This window comes from Archocentrus centrarchus, chromosome 15 (assembly GCF_007364275.1).
Source record: "Archocentrus centrarchus isolate MPI-CPG fArcCen1 chromosome 15, fArcCen1, whole genome shotgun sequence".
Lineage (NCBI taxonomy): Eukaryota > Metazoa > Chordata > Actinopteri > Cichliformes > Cichlidae > Archocentrus > Archocentrus centrarchus.
The window spans coordinates 16,783,239-16,808,692 of NC_044360.1; the positions used below are offsets into that span (position 1 = coordinate 16,783,239).

The 25,454-nt window shown below is 41.9% G+C and overlaps 1 protein-coding gene across 2 annotated transcripts in view; it reads left to right on the forward strand.

Annotated features, from left to right (window-relative positions):
* Positions 1-25,454, forward strand: part of lzts2a (leucine zipper, putative tumor suppressor 2a) — a 53,120-nt gene that overhangs the window by 7,861 nt on the left and 19,805 nt on the right. The window contains exon 2 of one of the 2 annotated variants that reach the window (XM_030748103.1): positions 13,918-14,034. The gene's annotated coding sequence lies outside the window, so the exon portion shown is untranslated. Of the gene's footprint in view, positions 1-13,917; positions 14,035-17,633; positions 17,928-25,454 lie in introns of those variants that run through there. The other variant, XM_030748104.1, reaches the window with a different exon arrangement.

Here is a 25,454-nt window from a genome sequence, read left to right on the forward strand (position 1 = left end):
GCAGACCACACACACACGCACACACAGATACACACAAACACAAGATTGATGGATGACACAAGTATTAGGTCCAGAATTGAGGCTCATTGCATGGTGGCAGATGAATGATTTTAAGAGGTGGGGACGTGATGACCTGCAGCTGCAACAATTAGTTTTTATTGGTAGCAGTCTTGTTTTTATGAGGAAACTCATTCGGGTCTTTTTTAAATTGTTGAGTCAAGAGACATTTTTTTCTTCTAGCTAGTAAAGAAATCATTTGTTGGTGCAGAGTTCCTAACTTGACTAACAGAGGCCTGCTTCCATTTAAGCGTGAAAGTCATTGATTAAGCTGTTGGTTGATTTGGCTTTATTGGAAACCTGATTTGTGCCAGCAAGGGAAACAAAGCATGAGTTATTGATCCGGTGGAAAAGCTCATTGGCGCCTGCCGGTGTGGAGCTTTAGAGGAGTATCCCAGATAGGAAAACACTGCATATTTGTTCTTAGTCCTGCCAAACCTCAATCGAATTGAATCAGTGAGTTTTTCAGTTTACAACTTACAGTGCGACACCTCTGAGCTAATAACATAAGCAAAGATCTCCTGACACCCAGTTGTTTGGACATGTGTTGGATTTATAGATTAGATTTCCTCCACCCTCTTGGCTAGCCCTCTTCCTCAGTGTGTACTCGACGGAGTGAAGCCAGCCCGGAGGATGCATCTGCCAGATGACCCCTCTGCAGAATGCGTACCATGCAGCACCCCACTCCCCCCTTCCCGCATCAGCTGACTAGCTTGGGTAAACTGTGGTTGGCTTGTCTGTGGAAGCGGAGAGGGGAAGGAGACTGGGGGCTGGGAATTATTAACCATGAGAAAAATGTTTACATCATGACTCTAGAGTATTGCTGCATACTGTATCTCTGTGGTGTAACCTTGGGACCAGTCCCGCCTTTTTAATTGGCGACAGATGCCTCCTCTCTCATCATCTGTGCCTCAATCGCTTTCTTTCTCATACACACATGCAAGGCTCTGATGTTCCCAGAATTCTTCCGGGAACCTCTGGGATCCCGTCCCAAATCTTGGTAACATAACTCCCACCACTCTCTCGTCCGAGCCAACACTTCATCCTTCAGTTTATGAAGTGGTCCCGTCGCAAGTGGATTGCCAGGACTCAGCTGGCCTGGAAGCTGTCCCACGCTTATGAAACATTTGGCAGATTTTAAACTTACTTGCAGTTTATGGAGTGATGCTGTTACTTGGTTTCTGCTTAGTTTCAGTGAGGCTTGGGCTCAGACTGACAGAGCTGAATCCTGGAGGTGTTGTCTGCTTCTGTGTCATGGTGTCTTTGTGTGCTTGGCATTATCCTGCAGAGGATTGTGTCCATCTGGTAAATGAGATTTCTTGGAAATGAAAGGCACAGAAAGGATAAAAAGAAGAAAGACGGGGCTTGTCTTATGGCTGATCAGTGGAAAAAATAAAATCAAGTCCCTCAGCGTGTGTCTGTGAGTGTGTGCCCAGCTAAAATTTAAAGGTACAGTGTTAAACAATGAGTTCAGTCTTTCTTTCCTTATTTTACATTCATGTGTCCTCAAGCCTCCCTCAGCTTCACTCTGCCCGTCAAAAGAGGTATTGTCCAAACAAGCCTTTGATATTCTTCTTTTTATTATTATTAACAGGCTGGATCAGCATGAAACTTGCTGTGTTTGGGGCCTTGGTGCACCCCCCCAGACTGATGGCAGACAGAAGTAGGTCAAAGTTCAGTGGAGCGTCCTGTCTGGGCAAGAGGATTGGAGAGCTGGAGGGGGGATTAAAGGGCATTGTTGGTGCCAGGGATCACCTTCCTACATGATGAGGGCTTCTATTTTTTTATAGAAAAAACTGAAAAGTTTTACAAAGTTCAAAAAGAGGCGGGCTGTCATTTTATCTGTTTAAAACATGCAGCCGTAGTACTTACAAAATTACCTGGTACTGATCCTAAAACAGCTTACAAATACACTACAGATCACAGACTGTATAAAAGTAAAATCACAAATTGGCTCACTGTGGTTATTATTGGGTGATTTTAGGCTAATCAGATGTATAAATAATCCAATCACTAACAAGAAATTACATATATGTTGATGGTAATTTATAAAAGTGTCCCTACATATGAATAAATGTAAATGCCTTATAGTATATACTTCTTTTCTTAAGTTTAGATTTTTCTCTCAGATTAGGGAATTTTATTTTATTTTTTAAATCATGATGTTTAAAAGGGTACTTTAACAACCTCTGAAAATCAGTTTTGGCAGACCTCTAGTGACTGATGTGCTCACCTTGCTGTGGGGATGAAGAAAAGTTCCCCAGCATGTGTCACTGTGACAGTGTTGGGTGGGGTTACAGGTCTAAGCTGGGTGCAGGGTTAAAAGGGATTTATGCTTCTGTATTAAATCTGCACTGTGGGTGCGCTATAACCACAAACCCTGCTGAAACCCTACACCGTAACCTATGCAATAACCTGATGTGCACCTCCCTGGAAATGTAACTGAAAATTACAACTACGACTAAGATGCCATGCTAGTGGCATTGTGCAGCTGTGTGTATGTGCAGTGGCCCTTAATGTGTTCATGTGAACATAGACTATATTAAAGATGGATGTAGCCACCAGGTCTGAAACAGGGGCCCAAAAGAAGTCGGGTTTTGTAGACATTTTTGAGAAAAATCCCCCTATTTTTCAGTCAGGTGCACCCCTCTCATCTTAAGTGTTTGGTTCTTCTAAGAGAGCCTCTAAAGCAGTCGGCTACTCTGTTTTTCTGGTAAGACATTTTTGTTTAGAGCCTGTTCTTTTTTAGCCAAAATTAGTATCACAATGGATATCACAGAAGCATCCTGCTCACCAGCTAGCCAATTAATTGGCACAATTGTTAGCTGATCTTCTTATCTAAATATGAGGACGTCTGGTTTCAAAATGAAGAGCTCTTGATCACAGGGCAAGAGGCAGGGAGAGACAGAGAGACAGACAACCATTCACACACACCTATTGGCAATTTAGAATCACCAATCAACCTAACCCCAGTGGCCCAGGATTAATAACATGTTTAAGATGATCACGTTGACCTTTGTGAAGCATACTTTTACAGATTAGGATGTCTGGATTGAGGAAGGGTCAGACACATGATCATGATCTTTGACATTTTCTCACTGGTGCTCTAAAAACTAAAACAGGGGATCTGAAGAATTTTTTATTCCTTTCTCACTGTCCTGCACTGGCCTGTGTTATGTAAGAAGGCTTTCAAAAATCTGATGTTATCTTTGATATCAGGGTGAAAGGAAGGGAGGAAGGGATGCCGTTTTTTTTTTTTTTCCTGCTGTTTTTCTGGGAGCATCTTTCCAATTAAACCTCGAAATATATTGTATAATAGCTCATCTGCTGTATATCAGACTTTCAACATTGCAGAATTTGCTGGTGTGCAGAGTTTAAAATTAAGCCCTAGTTTGCTGTCAAAGATCAAACAGACAGATTAAGGTAGAGACGGAGTGGTTTGGAGGGGTAGTGGCGGCAGATGCAGGGATGAACGGATCAAATGAGGCCAGTGTCATCCTGTCTCATTTATTATGCAGGGTTGGGAGGGGATTAGCCTCACTTACATAACTCCATCTCCCCGCTTAACTAGCATATCTCCCCCTTTTCCCCACCTTCCCCAAACTCTCTTCCTCTCTTCTGAGCCCATAAGATTGTGTTGGCCTCTTTGTTATTCCAGCATTTTGTTGTTTTGTTGTTTTTTTTTCTCCTTTCCTCTTCAGGAAAAAAATGTGAAGAGACAGGAGACAGCAGGAGACTGAAAATGGAGGGACAACAGGGAGAGGAGATGATGGAGAGAGACAAACATCAGGAATAGAAGGAAATGGAAGACAAAATCTTTATTACCAGCGATGGTAATAAAGATCTGAGGATAAAGCAAAAGGAAAAGAGGAAACAGGAAGAAAAGGGGTGAACGGGGGAGCTTTGGGGGTGGATGAGAGAGTCTATTTATAGTTTATCCCTGCTGTTGGGTTAGACCGCATGGCCCAGTGCAGCACAGCTCAGTGTCCATGTCAGCCTTCACGTCAGTCTCCATTAGCTCCACGCACAAACACACACGCACTATATATATAGGTTCTGTATATACCCTGAGGATGTAAACACATGCTGTCACGAAAACATGGGTACACTGACCTGCCACTGAAGTATAAGTAAAAGAAAATTACACACCGATCTCAGCGTGTGTGTGTGTGTGTTTGAGGCACTGGGGTGCTGGACATATTCATTAAATGGTGTGTGACATAAACACAGGTGAAAGTGCACGCCACTGAGCTGAACTTTTCGACAAAGGCTGCAGTTCTGAGAGGGTTGGACTCAATTCAAAACACACGCAGATTTTTTTTTTTCCTCCAAAATTTCCTTCCTGCCTTCACTCCTTAATCTTGGGAATAAGTTAATCGCACCATCTCCCATCTCCCATGTCCTTCAAGCTCCTTTTTGTTCTCAGATCACATTTGCATATCTTTTTGCTTCCTTCCTCTCGTGCTCTCTCGTACGTACAGCTATAGGTACACGTGCAGGTGAACGCATGTGTTTCAGAGGGAGAAGCGTGTTCACCTGACTCAGTCTAACTGTGGTCTGACTTGATGATGTCACTCCTGCTGCAGACAAATGCACACACACACACACACACGCAAATGCATATTATTTTAAATTGAATGCAGGAGTGCCGTGTTTCTGCAGAAAACATGCTTTTATTTATGTTGGTTTATTTCCAGTAGTACTGCTGACTTGAGGTACTCTTGGTTTTATTTTCTTGATTTTTTGGCTCTAGTGCAAAAAATTATTATATTACATTAAGTCAGTAATGTATATTTTGAGCACCTGCCCTTTATCTGTTTTTGAAGAGCATATACGTAAAACAAAGTAGATTCTATTTTATTAATCAGCCTACTGTGTTGCATAGGAAGTTATTAACTATGAGCTGAATGCTGTGAGGACTGGCCAGCTACTATACAAGTTCCTGGATGATTCATGGAACAGTCTTGGGGTTGCACAGGACCTCGTTTGTTTCTGCTGTTTCTGCCCCCGGCTCACCCCACTCCAATAACACACTTACTGTGACTGTGACAGAGGGCACACATTCATGAACATACATAAACTGAGCATTCACTACGTGCACATGTGCAGCCTTCTGCAAAAAGTGGGATCATATGCTTTCACTCTCACATTTTCACTCCTGCAAAGGACTGTAGCATAGAGTGGAAGAACTTTTCAAGAGAAATCACCTCTTGACTTGAGAGAAATAACAGCATTTATTGTTTCTTGATTCTTGGATGCTCGAACATTTGAAGCAGCGGCTCTCAGGCTGTACCATTTTAGTAGGTGCAGTCAGATGCTGACAGGTGCTTGAGTGTGTTTCTGAGAAATGCGTGCAGATCACTTGTTTAGCATCGCCCTGCCCTGCACCAGCTTCACCATGCCCATAATGTTCCCCCTTCTTTGAGCTACGAAAGGTGGACTCTGTGTGGAGAAATGTGTTTGAAATAATGGAAGAAAAGCTAAAGATAGGGAGGATGGGAATAATAAGAGAGGAGAAAAAGAGTGTGAATGAAAAGCGATCATCCGTATCCTCCAGACAGACAAATTGCTGCAACAACAGTGGCGAGCTGATAGAGCTGGAAACAGACAAAAGCAAGACAAAGCCTTTAGCTCTGGCTGCGATTTAAGCACTGAAAAGGGAAAATGAAGTTTTTACTGCAGTCATTGTTTCTCATTTGTTAATTTTCCCCTACGCACTTAATTTCCTCAGTGTGGTCACCTTTTGCTCATCCTGCCCATGTTGCATTGTTTCCGCACAGAAGACCCTCATTAGTCATCAGCTGTCTACGAACATGCAAACTCATCATTTGTTCTGCCAAGATTTTCATAAGAGGTTGACTGTGTGCAGCTGTGGCTGAGCATCAGCTGCTGCTCTTAAGCTTGGTTACAGAGACAAACTTTACTCATTGCTGCTGTCGCTGCTGCTGCGGCCATCCCCTCCAAACTCATGTCATCTCATCTAATCTGGCCACCAAGGAGGACGACTTAAGATCTTAGGAACATTACACGGTGGAGATAGGGGTCAAAGAGTTGGCTGTTTCACTCTCCTCTGACATAATTAAATATTCTCACTCAAATACTGCATATGCTAATTTGAGCATTTTCTTCTACTCACAGATTTTAGATTTTAAATAAATACCCTGCCTGATTTGGTTTCACAAAAGTGTAGTGCCTAGTTGGATTTCATAGCAACATAACAAATGTCTAAGAGTGATTTCACTTCTGAACTTGTCATATACTTACTGATCACTTTATTAGGTATACATTGGAAACATTCCCCAAAGATTTAGCATCCAAAAGCTGCTGCAGATCTGCTAGCTGCACATCCATGATGTCTCTTGTTCCACAACAACACAAAGGTGCTCTATTGGATTGAGATCTGGAGACTGTGGAAGTCATTTGAGTGCAGTGAACTCACTGTCATGTTCATGAAACCAGTTTGGGATGATGGGAGCTTGGTGACATGGTGTGTTATGCTGCTGGAAGCAGAAGATGGGTACACTGTGGTTATAAAGGTCATAAAGACACAGTCAGTAACAATACTCATGTAGGCTGTGGCATTTAAACAATTCTCAGTTGTCACTAAGGAGCCCAAAATGTGCCACACACCATTATATAATCACTACCATCCTAAAGATTGATACAAGGCAGGATGGATCAATGCCTCATGTTGTGTACGATAAATTCAGACCCCAACATCTGAATGTTGCAGCAGAAATCAAGACTCAGACCAGGAAATCTTTTTCCAGTGTTCTCTTGTCCAGTTGTGGCGAGTCAGTTTCCTGTTCTTAGCTGACAGGAGTGGCACATACTGTGGTCTTCTCCTGATGTGGCCAATCAGGTTCAACATGTTGCATGTTCAGAGAAGCTCTTCTGCATACCTTGGTTGTAACAAGTGGTTATATGAGTTACTGGAAAATCTGACCTCTAGCATCAAGAATGCATTTTCACCCAAAGAACTGCTACTCATTGGATATTTTGTCTCTTTCTCTGTAAACCTTGAGATGTTGTGTGGGGAAAAAAAAAAATCCTAGTAGATCAGCAGTTTCTGAAATACTCAGACCAGCCCATCTGGCACCAACAAATTTGCCATGTTCAAAATAATTTAAATCACCTTTCTCCCTCATTCTCATGCTCGGTTTGAATTTCAGCAGGTCGTCTTGACCATGTCTACATGCCTAAATGCACTGAATTCCTGCCATGTGATTGGCTTATTAGATATTCATGTTAATGAGCAGCTGAACAGGTTTAACAATTTTTTTTACCTGAATAGCTTATTTTTAACACCCAGAGAGGTGCAATTAAGCATTATTTTACTGTAAAAGCAAAGATTATGGAAAGGTCTAATAAACCAATTATTTATTTTAGCAGATTTTTGCATTGATCTAATCACCCTCATCATCCTTGTGCACCAGTAGAGGGGTCCAATCCTATGTATGGCAGCTTAGATAGATGGATAAATGGGTGGATTTCTGTGTTAGAAATTGAAAAAACAAATATAAGAAAGTAAAAGTGGATCAATGGAATGAAGTAGTTCAATAATAATGATAAATATCTGAATAAGTAGGTAAATATACTAAAACAACTTAATCAGTTCCAGCCGGAGACACAAGTCCCCTTGTCAGGACGGGTACCCGGCATAAAAATGTGCCAAATCAAACATGTGGAGGTAACCGCTGTGGTGAACCCTCGTGACAAGGGAACAGCTGAAAGTAGCTTCCAATAGAGAAATAGTTCAATAAATAAAATAATAATAAAAAGAAAATGTTATGAAGTGAAATCACTTCATATACTTCTCAAATATTTTAATTTAAAAGCTCTTTTAACATCCTCAGAGCTACAAATGGCAATTATCTCACAGGAGGAGGAAGGATTGGAGGCAATACCAAAGACTCAGTTTCTTCTTCAATAAGTTTAATATTTCCATAAAATAAGACGTCTCATTGGAAAAGGAAGAGGTCAATAAAATAAGACACAAATTAAAAACAAAAATACAACACAACAAAGTGACTCACTAAAATGGAATAAAATGGCCCTGTGTACATTGTGTGGGTAATGCACACAGTATGCAGTGTATAAGAAAAGTGACCAGTCACAAATTATTCAATTTAAGCATCTTAAGTGCTTCTTCAGGTCTCCTTTCATGCTTTTCTTCAAGGTGTCCATGGCTGGATGAAGGTGAAAATTATTATTTAAAACCCAAGTTTTGCACAGTAGGTAATAAAATAAGATTATTCATTATTTCTTGTTGTTTCTTTGTTGCAACAAACAAATTTCACTGAGGCCTTGAGTGTGAGTTTTATTGAGAGCAGCCATTATTCCAGTTGCCAGATTTCACATCATTACAGGCTGCCCTCTAGTGAACAGTGTTGGATCTACACTGATCCTGAATGAGCTCCTTGAGCTCGGAAGTAAGTGCAAACTCACAGGACTGGAGCTCGAGAGAGCATCACGGGCAAACACAGTCCCTGCTGGGTTTTTTTCTTAACCTGTAAGATGAATGGGCCTCATTAATCATGACCATTTGTCTTTAGTTGTAAGTCTAGAGGTCAGTGATTAAACCTTGTTCTTTGTAACGTAGCCAACTCTCTCTCTCCCTCTCCCTCTTTCCTTCCTCGCTCAGAGGATCAGAGGGAGAGTTGCATTTCGTTGCTGCTCCGCTCTGCTTTTCATGGCTCTGATGTTGTCTGCCACCAAATCCCAGCTGAATAAAAGTCAGAAATTGAAGCAGCAAATCATGTTTTATGTATGTGTGCTTACACAATGAAAGCAAGCTGGAAAGTGGGCCAAGCATCACACAGGGCATATTATGGCAACAAAGCAGCTTTCCACTTTCTTGGGAAAACGGCAGCCGCCAGAGTGCCGGGCATGGAGCACAATATGGCTAATGACAGAGAAAATAGAAAGAGAGATACATAGAAACTGCATTACCTGACTGCTCTTTTCCTGGGAAGTGTTTTATGATTCCCACTGATTCTATTCTGGTGCAGAAATTGTGCTGTTGACTTGCCAGTTCCGTTACTCAATACAAGCATCTGAGGATGAGCAATGTGACAATGGATGCTGCAAGATGTTTGAAACTATCCTGTTTTTCAGATTATGCAGAAGTAGTTTACGCTTTAATGTCTTCATGTATCTGAAGTGGCAGCTTTCATTATCAGCTGGTGTTTATTTCCTTGGATATTGATGAATGAATTGTCATAAAATTTCAGAAAATAGTGTAAAGATGAAATTTTAAAAATTATTTTTTTTTTTTTCAGATCCACTTTTTTTGTCTGAGCAACAGCCCAAACCATAAAATATTCAGTTTACAAAGATACTGAGAAAATGATTTGGAAAGGCTGTCACTAGCCGTTTATTAGTTTATTGATTAAAATCGTCTTTTATGTACATGTACTTGGTTATCATGAATGAGCAGTAGCACAACAATGTGAAGATGAGCTTTGTGGTATCGGAGTGGTGTGTAATTTGCTTGTTATTGCAAATGTTATATGTGAGGGTTTTGGACATAGAAGTTCAATGATGCCATGATGACCATCACCCACTGGTTTCTGGACTCCCATTTTGAAGCCTTGAATTCAGCATTTCAGACATCAGAGAGGTAACTGAGAAACTAGGACCCTGAGTGCAAACTGTTAATCACAAGGTAGCACTGGCCTAAATTGCACCCTCATTTACTGTCTATTTTTGCTCTAAATGGGAGGATAATTAACATAATGATTATTATGCTGTAAAAATAAATAGATAAATATAACGGGCAGCATGGTGGTGTGGTGATCAGCACTGTCTCCTCACAGCAAGAAGGCTTTGAGTTTGAAACAATCAGTCGGCCAGGGCTTCTCTGTGTGCAGTTTGCATGTTCTCCTGTACCTGTGTGTTCTCCTGTACAGTCCAAATACATGTTTATGAGGTTATTTAGTGATTGTAAATTGGCCGTAGGTGTGAATGTGACCATGAATGGTTGTCTATCTCTCTGTGTTAACCCTGCGATGAACTGGCACCCTGTCTAGGGTGTACCCTACCTCTCGCCCGACTATAGCTTGAATACGCTCGAGCCTCCCCCTTGCAACCGAGAATTGGATAAGCAGAAGAAAATGGATGAAAGTAACAATTCAAATCCTAAATTCATCAGGAAAGTGTTTACTGAACTATTAAATCAGGTGAGAAGTTTGGTGATTTTTTCTCATAAGCTGTTTTCACACTCGAATGAATGAGAGTCAGGTTGGGTTGTCTGAGGTTGTCCTTTCTCATAGGTAGAACACAGTTAGTCATGCTGATGCTCAGTTTAGGTGAGGATGCTTTCTGAGTAGACTGTGCAGGATAACCACTCATGATCTGTGAATTCAGCAGATTGTTACCTGAGATGTGCAAATCGGTGTGTTTGGGGTGGGGGTGGGGCACAACTTTTTAACAGGGAGCTGGCAGCTAGCATCCATAAATTGATGTTCTCGCTGCTCTGCACCTCTGTCAGGTAATGTCTAGAAAAGTTAAGGGCTATACACCTACAGTTTACCATTTGACTTACAAGTTGGCTTCCTTTTGCTATCAGAGGATTTCTCATTCACATGCTTGTTTTTGTCATTCTGTTATTTCTGGTGTGGTTTCTTGATCTTGATGCCATGATGATGTGTTTGAAGAAATTCTTGGTCAACACAGTCTTTATAGAATAACATAAGATTTATTATAAAAAGACAATGTCAAAACAGACGCTCGAGACATCTGGGTGAGAAGGGAGGCCAGTGATCTTCTGCAAACCTACAGCCTTATATAGGCTTTAACATCTGATAAACATGTCACACCTAGACTGGTTTCAACCAGTTTTTGGAGGGACTCAGAGACCCCCAATCAATACCTTTCCTTTTTTGGTAAAGATAAGTAATGCAGATGAGCTCCCAAACTGAGATGCCCCTTACTGGAATTTTCTACACCTTTAGGAGACAACATGCATGCAGTTTCACATAGGCATTTCAGACACTACACTGGCACTTAAAAACACCACTGCAGCGTGTTCATGGATAGAGCCTGCTCAATGCTCTGCATATGGCTTATTTAGCCAGTCACAAATACACAACTTTGGCTGTATAGTTTACAGGTTTTACAGTTTGACAACAGTTTACATGCACTGCTGCCACCTTTGATTGTGAAGTTGGGATTGGTGGAGCTGCCCTGACTTTCTGATTTAGAAGTCTGACTTGAGGGGGGTGTTCCAGCTGAAAATGCACCTTAAGGCCCCTTTATAAACAGTCTTGTCTTGGGCTGCTGGTCAGACTCTTAAAGATGTCACCTTTAAGTCAGTAAACTGATGATGGTCAGTTTTTTACAATTGTCCAAGTCTTTATAAAACAAACAGTCTAGAGAATAATTTCTGATATTGTGACATACAGTGACATAAACAGTGACATTCCTGAAAATTTTCTCCCATTACCACACTTAAATACATCCATTACATGTATTTATGGACTGAACTGAATACTTCTCTCTCTCTCTCGCTCTCTTGCTTCATTCTGCAAGAGTCACCTTGGCACAGATTTAGCCGCATCTTCTGGGTGACGGCAGCTACTTTTCATTTCACCCTCCTTTGCTCCTCCCTCAACAGCACTCCATACTGTATCTCTCCAAAATGTGGTGGCACGGTAGATACCCAGAAGAACTGAAAACTATAACGTAAGGATTGCTTTGATTTTCAAAATGAGCCCAAGGTAACCAAGCACACACAAGCTGCATGACCTTAACGCCGCCCTTAGCTGAAGTTAATACTGCAGCACCGTGCAGGAGTGCAAGCCTCAGTCACAGTGTCATTGTCCTGACATAAAGTGTCATCCCTGCAGTGAGGACATATGCTGCTATTGCAATCTAATCTATCAAGCAGTGATCTAAAGGATGAATAATCTCTATCTAATCTGCACCCATGGGTTTACATCAGTCCATCATACTGGGTGAGATCTCATCTCCTGATTAGAGAGAACGCATTGAAGGGAGCCTTTATGCCTGTGCATGTATGTGTGTATATGTCGAAGCCCTTAAAGTGCTGCAGTGATCATTATAGCATCACAGGTCGTGTTTTATGGACTTGCACTGAGTTTAATGACAATTAAAAGACAGGCAGGCCAGATCTATAAATTCATATGTAAAGAATTTTTTTTCTTGTATTTAGCTGTTGGGGTGGCATTGTGGGACACTGCTTGCAGTCACTCTTCATTATCTGTGAAGATGTTGAAAAAGGGTGAATAAATGTAACCATTATCCTGTTATTTCGACAAATCTACCCCTAACCCTTGTGTCTCTCTGGGAAGGCCCTAGTCTTCCTGCCTTCCCCCATCCTGCACCTTCTCCCTCTCAACTCCTGCTTTACTTTGTTTTTCATGGTGTTAACAGCTACGAGGCACGTGGCCATCAAATCAGGCCTGAAACACAATAATCATCTAATGGCAGAAATCCCAAACCCTGATTGCCACTTTAATCAGTTGTACCTTGGCCTCAAGCCTTACTGACCTCTGTATGTTATGGAAATCTATTCATAAATTTGAGATTTCCTGTTGACAGTTACAGATAGACACATGGTTGTGTTTCATTTTTGTTCCATATTGATGCTATTTGGGCTTCAGCTGCATGGGAACCATATGGGAACCAAGTTAATCAATAATTGTGTTTTATGTGGTCATTTGACTGAATTAAATTAATGATGATTTTTAATGATGATGATTTTATCTGTATTATACTGGACAGAAAATTACTCAAACAATTAATTTGAAATGTTATTAATAATTAGATATGCTTTAGATTGATGTGTGAGCTGTATGATGCTTCAGTTTTTTTGTTGTTTAAAGTTTGACCAGGAGAGCACCAAACTCTGATTTGTGTTAGTAAGAAAATCTGTCAGTATGACTGTCGGTGTTCTTACAGTCTATCTGCTGGTGGCAGTAGCTGTGAAAGTGCCCATTCAGCACTGCTCTGTGGTTCCTGAAAGATGCTCTGAAGCTCGGCCTGGCAGCCGGGTGATGTGGCAGGACTGACCCCCTGCTGCACTGGGGCGCGAGGGCCAAAATCAATAGTCGTATCGTATCACTTATCAGACTGTAACAAGCTGACTGATTACCTCATCAGGTGCCGGTGTAGAGAGCGGATAGGAAGCAAAGAGAAAGAAGGGGTGAGATCAAAAGATTAGGAAAATTAGAAATTACAAAAAGACAGAGCAAAGTAGCACTTTTAGTAAAGGAAGATAAAACCCTCCCACGTACAGACCATTGAAAAGCGCTATAGTTAATATTGTTGGACACCAGAGGGTGGTAGTACTAATGGAACTACAGTTACACTTGAAGTTATAATAAAGTATTCACACACAAGGATATTCTGAGAAAAGAAAAACAGTAATAAAGTTCCTATTATGAGCATGAGGCATTTTCTCCTTGTAGATAAGTTTTCTTTTGATCAAATCATGCAAGCCATGCAGGACAGCACTTTAGCTCGAATGAGGATTTTTCCATTCCTCCTCCAAAGAGTGTAACCATATGTAGTTTTAGGAATGACATGTAAACACCTAGCATCATAGTGCATTACGTCAGCTCAAATTTGATTTATCAAAAAGTGCATTTTCAGCCTCATGTTAGGATTGTGCTCAATGTGGAATCATCTTCCTCTCTATTTCTGGTTTTGTTTCGGTTTGCATATGGATATGGATAATAAGCAGAAATAGATTGCTAAAAATTTTAGGTAAATTCAAACCCATGCTGTAGAGTTTAGATGCTTGGGCTTACTGTTTTGCTTCATCTTATACCAACTTCCCAGCAGATGAATAAAAGTGGTCAAATTAGTTAACATTAACTCTGTGTTTTCCCTCAGGCCACAGCGCACCTGAAGAGAATCCTAGAAAGAAGTGAAGTCCTGGGATGAAAGCTCTCTGCCATTTTCCCCTCTCCCCCAGACCACCAGGAGGAGGACGCTGGGTGACACACTGAGGTAAAGAACCACACCAAAAAACAGAAAATTAAACCCCCTCTGCAGAAAAAAACCCTTCTCTGATGACGCTGACCTTCAATATTTGCTGACTCAAGCATCTCCCCCACCCCTCCTACTCTTCTTGTTCTTTTTTTCTTGCCCTCCCTTTTTGTGTTGTTCTTTCTCCCTTTGTCTTTTGTTTTTTTTTTTTTTTTTGGGGGGGGGGGGGGGGGGGGGGGGGGGCTGTGAATGCTGCTCAGTGGACTGACAAGGTGTGGGCTCAGTTTAGAGTGTGGTCACTTTGTCACACAGACGCAAGCACATTTATGGAAATAGGGGTCTTGGCCTCTTTGAAGCGTCTGTTTAGAGACTAGGTTTGAAGATGGATAGCAGTTGGAGTATGTGACATGGGGGTTGGTGGAAGTAGAGGCAGAGACGAAGGGTCAAGAGGTTAGAAATTTGTGGCTGAGGTCGTGTTGTTCTGTACAGCAGCCGAGTGCCTCAGATAAGGCATGGAGGGTGCTGCTAATCAAATCTCTCTGTACTTCACCTTTTTTTTTTTACAAGCTTAAAGTAAAACAAAATCAGTTAAGTCAGTCTGCAGCATTTTGTGTTTGCGTTGTTTTTCAAAAGCCGTCACACAACACTTGATCCTGACTAGAGCCCTTATCATTTCTATCAGGGCCCCACAGTAAAGGGCAGGGCTTGTAAGATATGTGGGGTGATAATACTGTGTGGTCAAGACAGCAGCAGCTGTCTTCCTCTCTTCTTTCCACTGTATCCATTACAGATATGCTATCTCCACTGCATTTTTTTCTCCAGTTCACCCCATCCCAGCCCAGCTGTCTCCTTCCTTCATTATCTGTCCCAAAACACTACTCACCACCTGTGTTAGAAGGTCATTTTCAAAAAAAGTCCTGCTTGATATTTCATTTTTGGTTGATACCTGTTTAATACATGTTAACGGTGCACTGAACTGTATTTGAGAAGTGGATAAAATGATGAGATGTAATGTGAAGAACCCAGACTTTGCCCTGCATAGCATTTCATCACCTTTACCAACAGAATTGTCCAGTGTTTATTCAAATAATCCCTATGATCTTAAAAGCTCAGACTCCTCTAAACACTTGGTTTCAAACATTTTTTCCAGTCTTGGATCTCTATGATGTCAGCATCAGTAGATATCACTAATATGGTCATCCCAGGCACTCAGCTGCCCCTCCCACATGTTGTTCAAAGCTTCTGTTTGAGAGGAAAAGCCCAACCAAAGGTGACTTAAAGGGAGAGGAGCTTAAAACAGCTTATTTCAGGCAGTGGGCTGCAATAAGTGTGTGTATAAGGTATATCATTTTGAGCTGTGAAGCATGCAAGACTACTTTAGAGTCCGACAGTAAAAATATGGAGGTGAAAATAAGCATAATAGGTCCACTTAAGTTATTTATATTAGTTTTTGATACAAATTCTCTCACTTTTCTTTAATGCATCACAAATCCTGCTTTTTACTGACTCAAACTGAGCTGATGCACTGGTTTTGTGGATTGTTATTACCTATTCAAAGGCTGAAATAGAAACTCTTGCTGACTCACACACACTCACTCAGTGTCACACACATATAAAAGACTCAAAAGCTTTCTGGTGTTGTATTTTAAGCCCGGAGAGGTGGGCTGTGTTAATGGTAGCAAAGTGCCAAGTCAAGGAGCAAAAGTGAAGCCTTTTCTCTCACTATACCACCGTGGGACTCAGAGGGAGGAACGAGGGAGTTCCAGTAAAGAGAGCGAGCGAGGACACACACACACACACACACACACACACACACACACACACACACACACGCACACACGCACACACAGAGTATTATTCAGTCCTCTTACTGGTTTTCCACCATGGCAGCACACAACAACAAACCAAGAGTGCTAAGTGCTGGGTGCCATACAAAAGAGCAGTGTGTGATCTGAAAGTAAATGAATGCTGAAACAGTTATTGACTTAATTATTAATTAAATGATGAATTGATTGGGGAAAATAACCAAACAATTGAGCTGTCCTAATTAGTTAATTGCCTCCAGTCGTTGCTACAGCTTTGTTAGGCTGGACTTAGTCATAGTGATGTTAAAAATTATAGTTCTTTGATGTTAGCACTTTAGCATGTTAATAATAACAATAAAAAAATAGTAATTTTTTTATTATTTGGGGTCGCTCAGGAGGTATAGCAGGTCATCTACTAATCGGAAGGTTGGTAGTTCGATTCCTGGCTGCTCCAGTCTGCATGCCAAAGCATCCTTGGGCAAGATACTGAACCCCAAATTGCTCTCTGATGCAACCATCAGAGTATGAATGTGTGTGAATGTTAGAGAGTAAGCACTTATCTGTAGAAGAAAGGACTCCGTGCAGAAGTTTTGGCAGGTTTCTGGTCTGGAGCAATCAGATGTGTGTTAACACAATGTCAGTGCATATCAGCACAAACATCAACCATCAAGCATGGTGGTAGAGGGGAGATGATTTGGCTTGTTTTGCAGCCTGGGCCCCTTGCAGATCATTGACTGGACCATGAACCCCCCTGTATACCAAAGTATTCTAGAGTCAAATGTGAGGCCATCTGTCCGACCACTAAAGCCAGTCTGAAATGGGTCATATACAGGACAATGATCTCAACAACAGCAGCAAATCTACAACAGAATTATTGAAAAATAAACAGATCAAGGTGTTGCAATGACCCACTCAAAGTCCACACCTCAACCCAACTGATATGCTGTGGCGGGACCTCGAGAACTATGCATAAACAAATGTCTGCTAACTTCACTGAACTGAAGCAATGCTGCAAAGAAGAGTGGGACAAAATTCCTCCAATGATGTGAGAGACTGATAATAAAGCCATACAGAAAACAGTTACTTCAAGTTATTCCTGCTAAAGGTGGTTCTACAAGCTATTGGGGTGTCCTTAGTTTTTCATAGGACTGCACAGAATCCTGGAGCTGCAGTTTCCTTGTCCTACTGCACATATACCACCACCATCATTTTCACAAGATAAAATACAAGCTCAGATCACATGTGATTGGACTTTTCATTGGTCTCTTCTTTTCTTCTTAATACCTGCTGAATAATACTCACTTTCATGTGCACAGCAGAGCATGAGGTGTGTGCAGCCACAAAGATATGTCTGTTATGTAATTTACCATCTGAGATAACTGACCCACCCTCTTTCTTCCTCTGTAGCTGGTGCTGCTCTTTATGTGGTGGATGATGTTTGTTAATTGGGTGTAACTAGGCCTAGTATTTAGCCAAAGGGGATAGAGGCTGCAAGCTGTGGGGAAAGGGGTATTCCCCTGATGCCTTGGGCCATTCTGCTCTGTCACAAAATCCACCAAGCAGAAATGGTGGATAGAATTTCCCAAAATGTCATATCCTACACAGGATTTTGTTAATGCAGAGAGTATATATGAAAGGAATCTCAGGCTAAAAAGAGAAGGGGGAGGAGAGAGAGGTAGTCAGAAGAGAGTAGTGTGTGTGCTAAAAGAGGGAAACTAGAGGCAGAGGGGCTGGCAGACAAAAGTGGGAGAGGGGAGGGAGGAATGAGGAGGAGGAGGGGGAGGCGGTGCTAAGGCAGACAGCAGGGAAGGAAAGCTGAGAAGAGAAACACTGGAGTGAAGTGAGAAGAGGGAGAAGGAGGTGGTGAGGGGACAGGAAAATAAAAGGGCTTCCATTTGAAAGTCCTTGTGTCAGGATATGAAGTCCAGGAGCGGTGCAGAGGCAACGGCAGGAAGCTGTAACGCTGTAGGGGAGAGTTAGTCGACAGGAGAAAGAAGGAGAGACAAGGAGAATCTGAGGCATCAGAGACCGGAGTGATTTTTTTTCTTTTTTTTTAAGTTTTTTTCCGAGAGAGACAAGTGGAGGCAGCGATGCAGGGCTCTCACTGGGGTGAGTATGGAGGGAAAGAGAGAGAATGTGTATTGTTACATGTGTCTGTACGAGAAACGTGAGCCCATATGCCTTAAATTTTCCAAACTCAGGCTCTCCTCACCCTGCTTTCCATTCCCATTTGGCTTCGTTTACATGAATGCAAATTCACTTGAGAATAAACTTTGTATCCATGAGCACCTTGAGTCAGTGTGTGAAGACCCTTTTGAGGGTGAGTTACATTAATGAAAGGTGTAGGGAAAAGAGACTGGGCAAGCTCATACAACATACATTTTAACAGGAATGGAAAGTGGTTTAGTAAAGAAAAAATGGTGGTGACGTCTAAAATCTGAGTAATGAATAGTTAAATAATGATTCATAAACTTCAGTGAGGTAACAGGCTCAATAGCTTAAAGTTACTTCTCTTAAACTGCTACTTTTATGGCTGGTCTAAATGACCCTGGAGAGTTTTGTACAGGGACAAACAAAACTGGTATCCTGGATTTGTTGAGGTGGGATGATGAGGGGTTTCTGTGGTGTCTGATCCAGGTTTTCTAATCCTGACCATGGGTAATCTACTCATTACACACTGTTGGGGGGGTATTGATTTGTAATTTCAGCCTTAAGAAAATCTGTCCCCCCCTTTTGGACAGTTGGCTGGGGGAAGAAGAAGAAGAAGAAGAAGAAAGAGGAGGAGGAGGAGGGTGTTATTCAGTCTGTCTTGACACACACTCACAGTGAAGAAGAAAAGCATGAGGCAGCATATACACTTGCACCAAAGCAGACAATTAGGCCACCTCTCAAAAGTGTGACCTGCAAAAAACATGTTTTCATCCAGAAGACTCAAAGGGAATCTTTGTGTTTCTTTTGATGACAAAGCACTGGGGGTAGAGCCCGCTGCTGTTCCTCTCATGTCTTCCCTATGCGTGTAATTACAAGACTCCTCATGTGCCTTGGGCCACATATTGTAGTTTCTCATCAAGTTTGTTTTGGCCCGAGAGTGATGTGTCAGCAGATATGTTTATAGACAGCTTGCAGGGCTGTCCATTCACTCAGCCCTTTGTAGTATCTGTGTTTGATTGTATCATGTTAAGGCTTCGTTTGAGGACTTGCTAGGAGAAGACTGTAATTACCCAGACTGGGTTTTGGCAGAGTTCACAGGAGTGACGTTTTACTCTATAAATGCACAAACGCTGACGTGAAGTTAAGGATAGGTGAAGGGGAGTGAGAATGGGGGGCAGAGATGGAAAAGACTGGTTACCTCATCTGCTCAAAACAAATGAGGTAAAGTGTGTCACATGTTATAGCCATGTTGACTAATGCTTCCTGCGTGCGCTGTGGGCGTGTATGCACAGTATTAAAAGGCAGTAAAGGAACTCCAGAAAAGGTATTGAGACCTTTTGTTGGTTTATTTCTCCATTCAAAGTCCCTCCCTTTTGTCCTCTTTCTGTTAGGGCTGGTCTCAGGTAGCTGGTTTTATTTAGGATCAGGTTTCAGTTTATTAAAATTATTTTCTCATACCAAATGCCAGCAAAAACTTTAACTTATTTATCAATTACAGTCACACACTGTAAAGAAAAGATGGCTGTAGCCACTGTGACGTCACCTATTGGTTGGTGAAATCTTGTTGTCAAGCCCAAAGTTGAGCCTTTTTGCTGTCACTGTCTCTGCATTTTGAAATTGTATGCAATGAGCAAGCAGTAAATCTGACTGAGAAACAGAGGAACGCTGCACACTCATAAGGTAGAAACTAATCAGTTGAACTTTAAAACTTACCCTCCTTTATTTCTTTGTGACTCAAATCCTGATAATTCACATATTGTGTTCAACAAGACTTAAAAATAGTGATTGAGATCATAAACTCACCATTACATATAATTACTGATGTCACAGGCAAGAGAGCCAAGGGGTCATTTTTCCCAAAGACTTTTATACAACTGGACTTCTTTCCTAATCCAGAGTAGTCACCCCCTGCTGGTCAGTAGGCAGCTTCCAGTTTGGCTTCAGCTGTCACTTCAAAGGAAATGAATGAACTTCTTTCGGTTTACGTGGTGAATGATATGCTATCAGTATGAACTTGTTGTGCGAGGACATAGAGCAGGTGCCCAAACTCGGCCCGCGGGCCGCTTCCGGCCCCGCCCCCTACTTCCGGTCCACGAATTGATGTAAAAAATAACATACAATTTGGCCTTTAAGTTACTTTTTTGACATTTTGCCTTCCCCTCCAATTGAGAGGGTTAAGTGAAATGTCAAAAAAGTAACTTAAAGGGTCAAATTGTATGTTATTTTTGACATCAATTCGTGGACCAGAAGGGGATGGGGCCAGAAGCGGCCCGTGGGCCGCAAGTTTGGGCACCCCTGACATACAGGAACCCTCGTAATGTCCTGGGGTCATTTTTGACTCCAAATGAAATCTGTTTTCATCAAAATATGTTAAAATAAAAGGGGTTGTTTGATACTATGCTCTTTATGATTAAAAACAATTTGAAGTAATTTGATTGAATTTTGTAATTATATTGAATTTAATAACATCTGTTGTCCTATGAGATCAAAAAAGACTATCAAACGGGGCGGCTGGGTGGCTTAGTGGTGAAGCCAGTGACCACATACATATGCCGCGTTGCGGAGCGGGTGACGCAGGTTCGAGTCCTGGCCTGTTGCCAGCCTGCATGTGTGTCTTCCCCTGTCTCTTTCCCCCATTTCCTGTCTCTCTGCTGTGGATAAAAGTTGCTGTGGCCAAAAATGGGGGAAAAAAAAGACAATCAAACTATGCGGGGTCATTTTGACCCCAGAGGGCAAAAAGGTCCAAATAATTGAATTCAGGTGTTTCAATCACTTCCATGGCCACAGGTGTATAAAACCAAACATCTAAACACGTGGACTGCTTTCACAAACATTTATGAAAGAATGGGTTGTTCTCAAGAGTAAATTCCAGTGTGGTACCGTGATATGGATGAGTCTGGGTTTGGCGGTTGCCAGGAGAACGGTACTTGTCTGGCTGCATTGTGCCAAGTGTAAAGTTTAGTGGAGGGGGGGATTATGGTGTGGGGTGGTTTTTCAGGAGTTTAGGTTTGGCCCCTTAGTTCCAGTGAAAGGAACTCTTAATGTTTCAGCATACCAAGACATTTTGGACAAGTTCATGCTCCCAACTTCGTGGTGACAGTTTGGGGATGGTCCCTTCTTCTTCCAACATGACTGCACACCAGTGCACAAAGCAAACACCATAAAGACATGGCTGAGCCAGTTTGGTGCGGAAAAACTTGACTGGCCTGCACAGAGTCCTGACCTCAACCTGATAGAACACCTTTGGAATGAATTAGAGCAGAGACTTAAGGCCAGGCCTTCTCATCTAACATCAGTGTCTGACCTCACAAATGCTGTTCTGGAAGTATGGTCAAAAATTCCCAGAAAATGGTAGGCTACATCCTGTCCTGTGAACATAACCAATATGTGCAACACTTTTAAATGTGGTAACATAATTGATTTAGTATGGCAAATGTTCCAAAGTCAATAAAACAACATAAAAAGGCTTTAAAAAAAAAAAGAAAAATGAAATGGCTTAAATGGCATTGACCTTATCTTGTATTAGATTAGGAACTTGTATTTTTTTGTAATAGTCGTGCTGCACCTCAGGCTACCACCGGTGTTACATTGTCACAGTTCAGGTAATGATTAGTACATTGTACCTGAAGAAAATTCTGCCATTTATGTACCCATCACCATAGAATTACTGTTTTTGGTGGTTTTACTTTTTCAGATGCAGCAGAGCGCTTCAGTGAAACTAAAATGCTGTTTCCATTAAAGCCATAGGACAGATTATGTGTCGAAAGACCCATTCAGCAGCATTAGAGTCTCTTTGGTGTAGGTGTGATATCAAGTGAAATAAAAACAGTCTTCACCAAAAAGACTCAAGGATAAGGACGGATTCAGATTTCATAAAATTCTACCAGCCCCATCCACACTTTCTATGCTCGGCTCCATTGTTTTCCAATGATCCCATTTTAGCTAAATCTCATGCCAGGTGTTTATGTAAAGCCTCTAGTTGAGGAGCAGGGTGGACGAATGGAGACAGAGAGACAGATACGCAGGAAGACAGGGAGACGGCGAGAGATTAGAAGTCGGCCTGGCTTGTGCTCAGTTTGCTGAATGAGTATTTTCCAAGCCAGCCTGTCCCGACTCTCTTTCTCAAGTTTGCAGCGGCATGGACAGTATGTCTGAATACGTCTACACATGTGCTTCTTTGCCATGTCAGATATTTTCCCACATGAGTGGAGCTGTATTCATACAGTGAGGCTGGCACAGTTGAACTGAGGCGTTGTTGCTTATGTAATAGCTGCTGTGGAACTCATTTGCCTGGCTGTATTTAGTAGCACTCTGTGTTTGTGTGTGTGGGCGGCATTGCCTTTGTTATATTCAGCTTCAGCTATGATCACTTATTTCACTTTCAAACTGTGACACTTTTAGTGAAACATGAAAAAAAAAAAAACTTGAGACTTCTCAGATATTGTGCCCTACTTTTCCTCATTGAAGGATGCCAGTAAAGAGAAACTCATATCACTCACTACCCTGTCTTTGTTCTGCGTCACATTATAGGTCACATTGTGTGCCAAAGTGCGGTTGCTTTCAGTGTAAGATAACAGGCCTTTTCTCTCTGCTTTCTGCCCTCCTGTTAAACTGAAACAATGGCCCTCCACTGTCATACAGCCAAAGCAGCGGGGGGGGGGGGGGGGGGATTTTAGGAGGGAAAACTTTACTCTTCTCGCCACTGTTGAGACAATGAGGCTCAGAACAGCTTGGGTGCTTGGATTAGCCATGTTGTTAAAGAGCAAATGACATGCTCTTGCACTGATAAGATTTCATACACTAAGTGACATGCTTTAGCTTGAACTGGTCATTGATCCTGACAAACGGTAGTCCACTGGCCAGACTAATCCCTGTGTCTCTACCACCGGCATTCTTGGTATTTCCAGTGTCTGTGGGTCTGACCGCTGACCACTGCTGGATAACTTTCAGTGGCTGGAAAACCTCCTGGAAAATCCAATGTTTGGAGTGGGCTAGGAATGTCAGCCATCTTCCCCTTTTACACATACTGGTACCTCAGTTTCCTCCAGCGTCAGCTGACTGAAGCTCTGTTAAAGGCTGGGTATTGGGTCCGCTGTCATTTTTGATACAACGTGAAATGTGTCAAATCTAAAATTTAATGCCAGGTTAAATTCATAATCTTGTTTATTTATTATTTGATCAGACGGTCCCTGTTGCAACTGGAGATTAACCAGGTTTGAGTAAGAAAAGGTAGGGTGCATTTGCTTGTGTTTAGACAAGATTTTAGAGAATGTCAGAGTTTCAGACCAGGAAGTGGTCTGGTGACTTTTACACTTTAGACAAATGAAATTTAATATGTGAGCTGTAGAGATGCTGATAGGTTGATTTGACACAGCCAGGATGGTTTTTTTCTGACTGCAGCTTTATAATCCCAGACTTAAGAAACTAGAAAGTTTGTTCAATACTGAGACTTGGCCAAAATGTCACATAAGTCTTAGAAAATGTTTACCTAACTATGTGCAGATATTCTATTTCATCCTATTGTAAGAGTCTCTCTGGTGTGTTGTGGGTCTCTTTGCCTCCTGTTTTGTCTTCAGTAACTGAAAAGCATGCTCTGTTAGGTGGAGATCAGATGATTGACTTGGCCATTAAAGAATATCCAATTTCTTTGCCTTGAGAAACTCTTGGGTTGCTTTTGCAGTATGATTTTGGGTCATTATCCATTTGCACTGTGAAACACTCTTGACTTGGTTAGATGTTGTTCTTCTTAACCATGGAAATAATTCTGCCGTCATGCACCTTAGTTGTCTTCTGTGGTGTTGTCTGAAGTAGATAAAATGAGTACCCGAGTACTCATACACAGTATGTGTCCCCCTAATACACTAAAACTAGACTAGGTAATGGTAATGTAACTGCTCGTTCAACTGCTCATCTGTGGTGTGTGCATCTGTAAGTATAATCTATCCGACATACTGAAAGGTGAAACTGGGTATGAGTGTGACCATGTGTGCTGTCAGGTGTATCTTGAACACAATGTATGAGCAGATTCAGTCAGCTATGGTTCTTTGTGGAGAACCTAACAGCCAGTGTGTGCAGACAGAACATATAATCTTCCCAAGGACTGTTCATGGCTGTATGTCAACTTTAATTTCTTCCCATTTCCCATTTTCAGTAGTTTCAACCCCCACATGCATTTTTCTGATTATTTATTTATTTATTTTCCCTGCAGTTATGTGTATGTGTGTCTGTGTGTGACAGGACAGCAAGAGAATCTGGGCTCAAGTCAGCCCGCTCTCAAGTTCAAATTGAGGCCAGATGCTTTGAGATGCTAAAGAGCCAAACCTGTCTGCTGTCAGACTGTCACACACACACAAAACACACTCATTCACTCACCTATTCACCTATTCTATCACTCTTTCCCTTCCTTTCTTTTTTTCCCCACACTTCCTGACTCTATCTCATTTCACCATGCACATGAAAAATGTGGGCCTCCACTGCCATGGCAACACTTCCAAACACAGAGCGAGACGAAGGTCTGCAACAGCAACAAGCTGGTTGTAAAAGAAGAAGCGGGGTGGAGTGGGTGAGGGGGGCTGGAGCATAGGAGGACCTGTTGCCAGTTACTTCTGCACAGACTTGCACTTTTTAGAAAACTAATTTCTCCAGTTGTTTTGACAAAGAAAACCAAAAGCTGAAGTCAGAGCTCGGCAGGAAGAAGTTAAAATGTCAAACAAAGAGGACAATATCTCTCTGGTTTGAGTGACGAGAGATTTGGCATTGGTGTGATGAGTTAATGAGGACTAAGAAAGTATGCATGTACTCAGCAAAAGGCATATTGTACATGCACACACACACAGAGACCATAAAGCCTAGCCTTGTGGGGGTAGGTGACAGTGAACGACTGCTCAGACAGACAGTCATTGTGTAGGAATGGTGGAATAATATAACCTCGGGTCTTCTGGCAAAACATTAAAAGACGTGTCTCATTTTGCAGCGGTGTCAGCTTGCTTCATTATGATACCATTTTCCTGCCTGTTTGAAGCTTTATTGTGGCATTTCAGCGAGTTGATGCGTGACAAATAAAGAGGTGAGCAGATTAGGTGTGGACTGATTGCCTTGCTGAGGTATTGTGTGTGTCAGTGTGTCGCTGCCTTGCCTGTACTTGCGGATTCTCTTTTGTTAGCAGCCATCGAGGATTATTATGACTCACCTAGCCTGCTGATTTTCACTCCACCTCTGTCTCTCTGTTTCCATCCGCTGTGATCACTTGTCCCAGGATTAATCAAGGCCACCCAGGATCTGTATACCAGAGAGGCATATTTCTGCTGTGAGTTCTCAACTTCATGTCACACACTCTTACTGTCCTGCTGTGGAAGTTTTTAAGTACCAGTGATCAAAATATACACTGCAGTGGCCACCCATTAAAGCAGAAGGAACATTATGTGAAGGCAATTTTTTTATGCGTGGTTCTGATTACCACTTGCACGCTGATATTTTTGCAGCTCC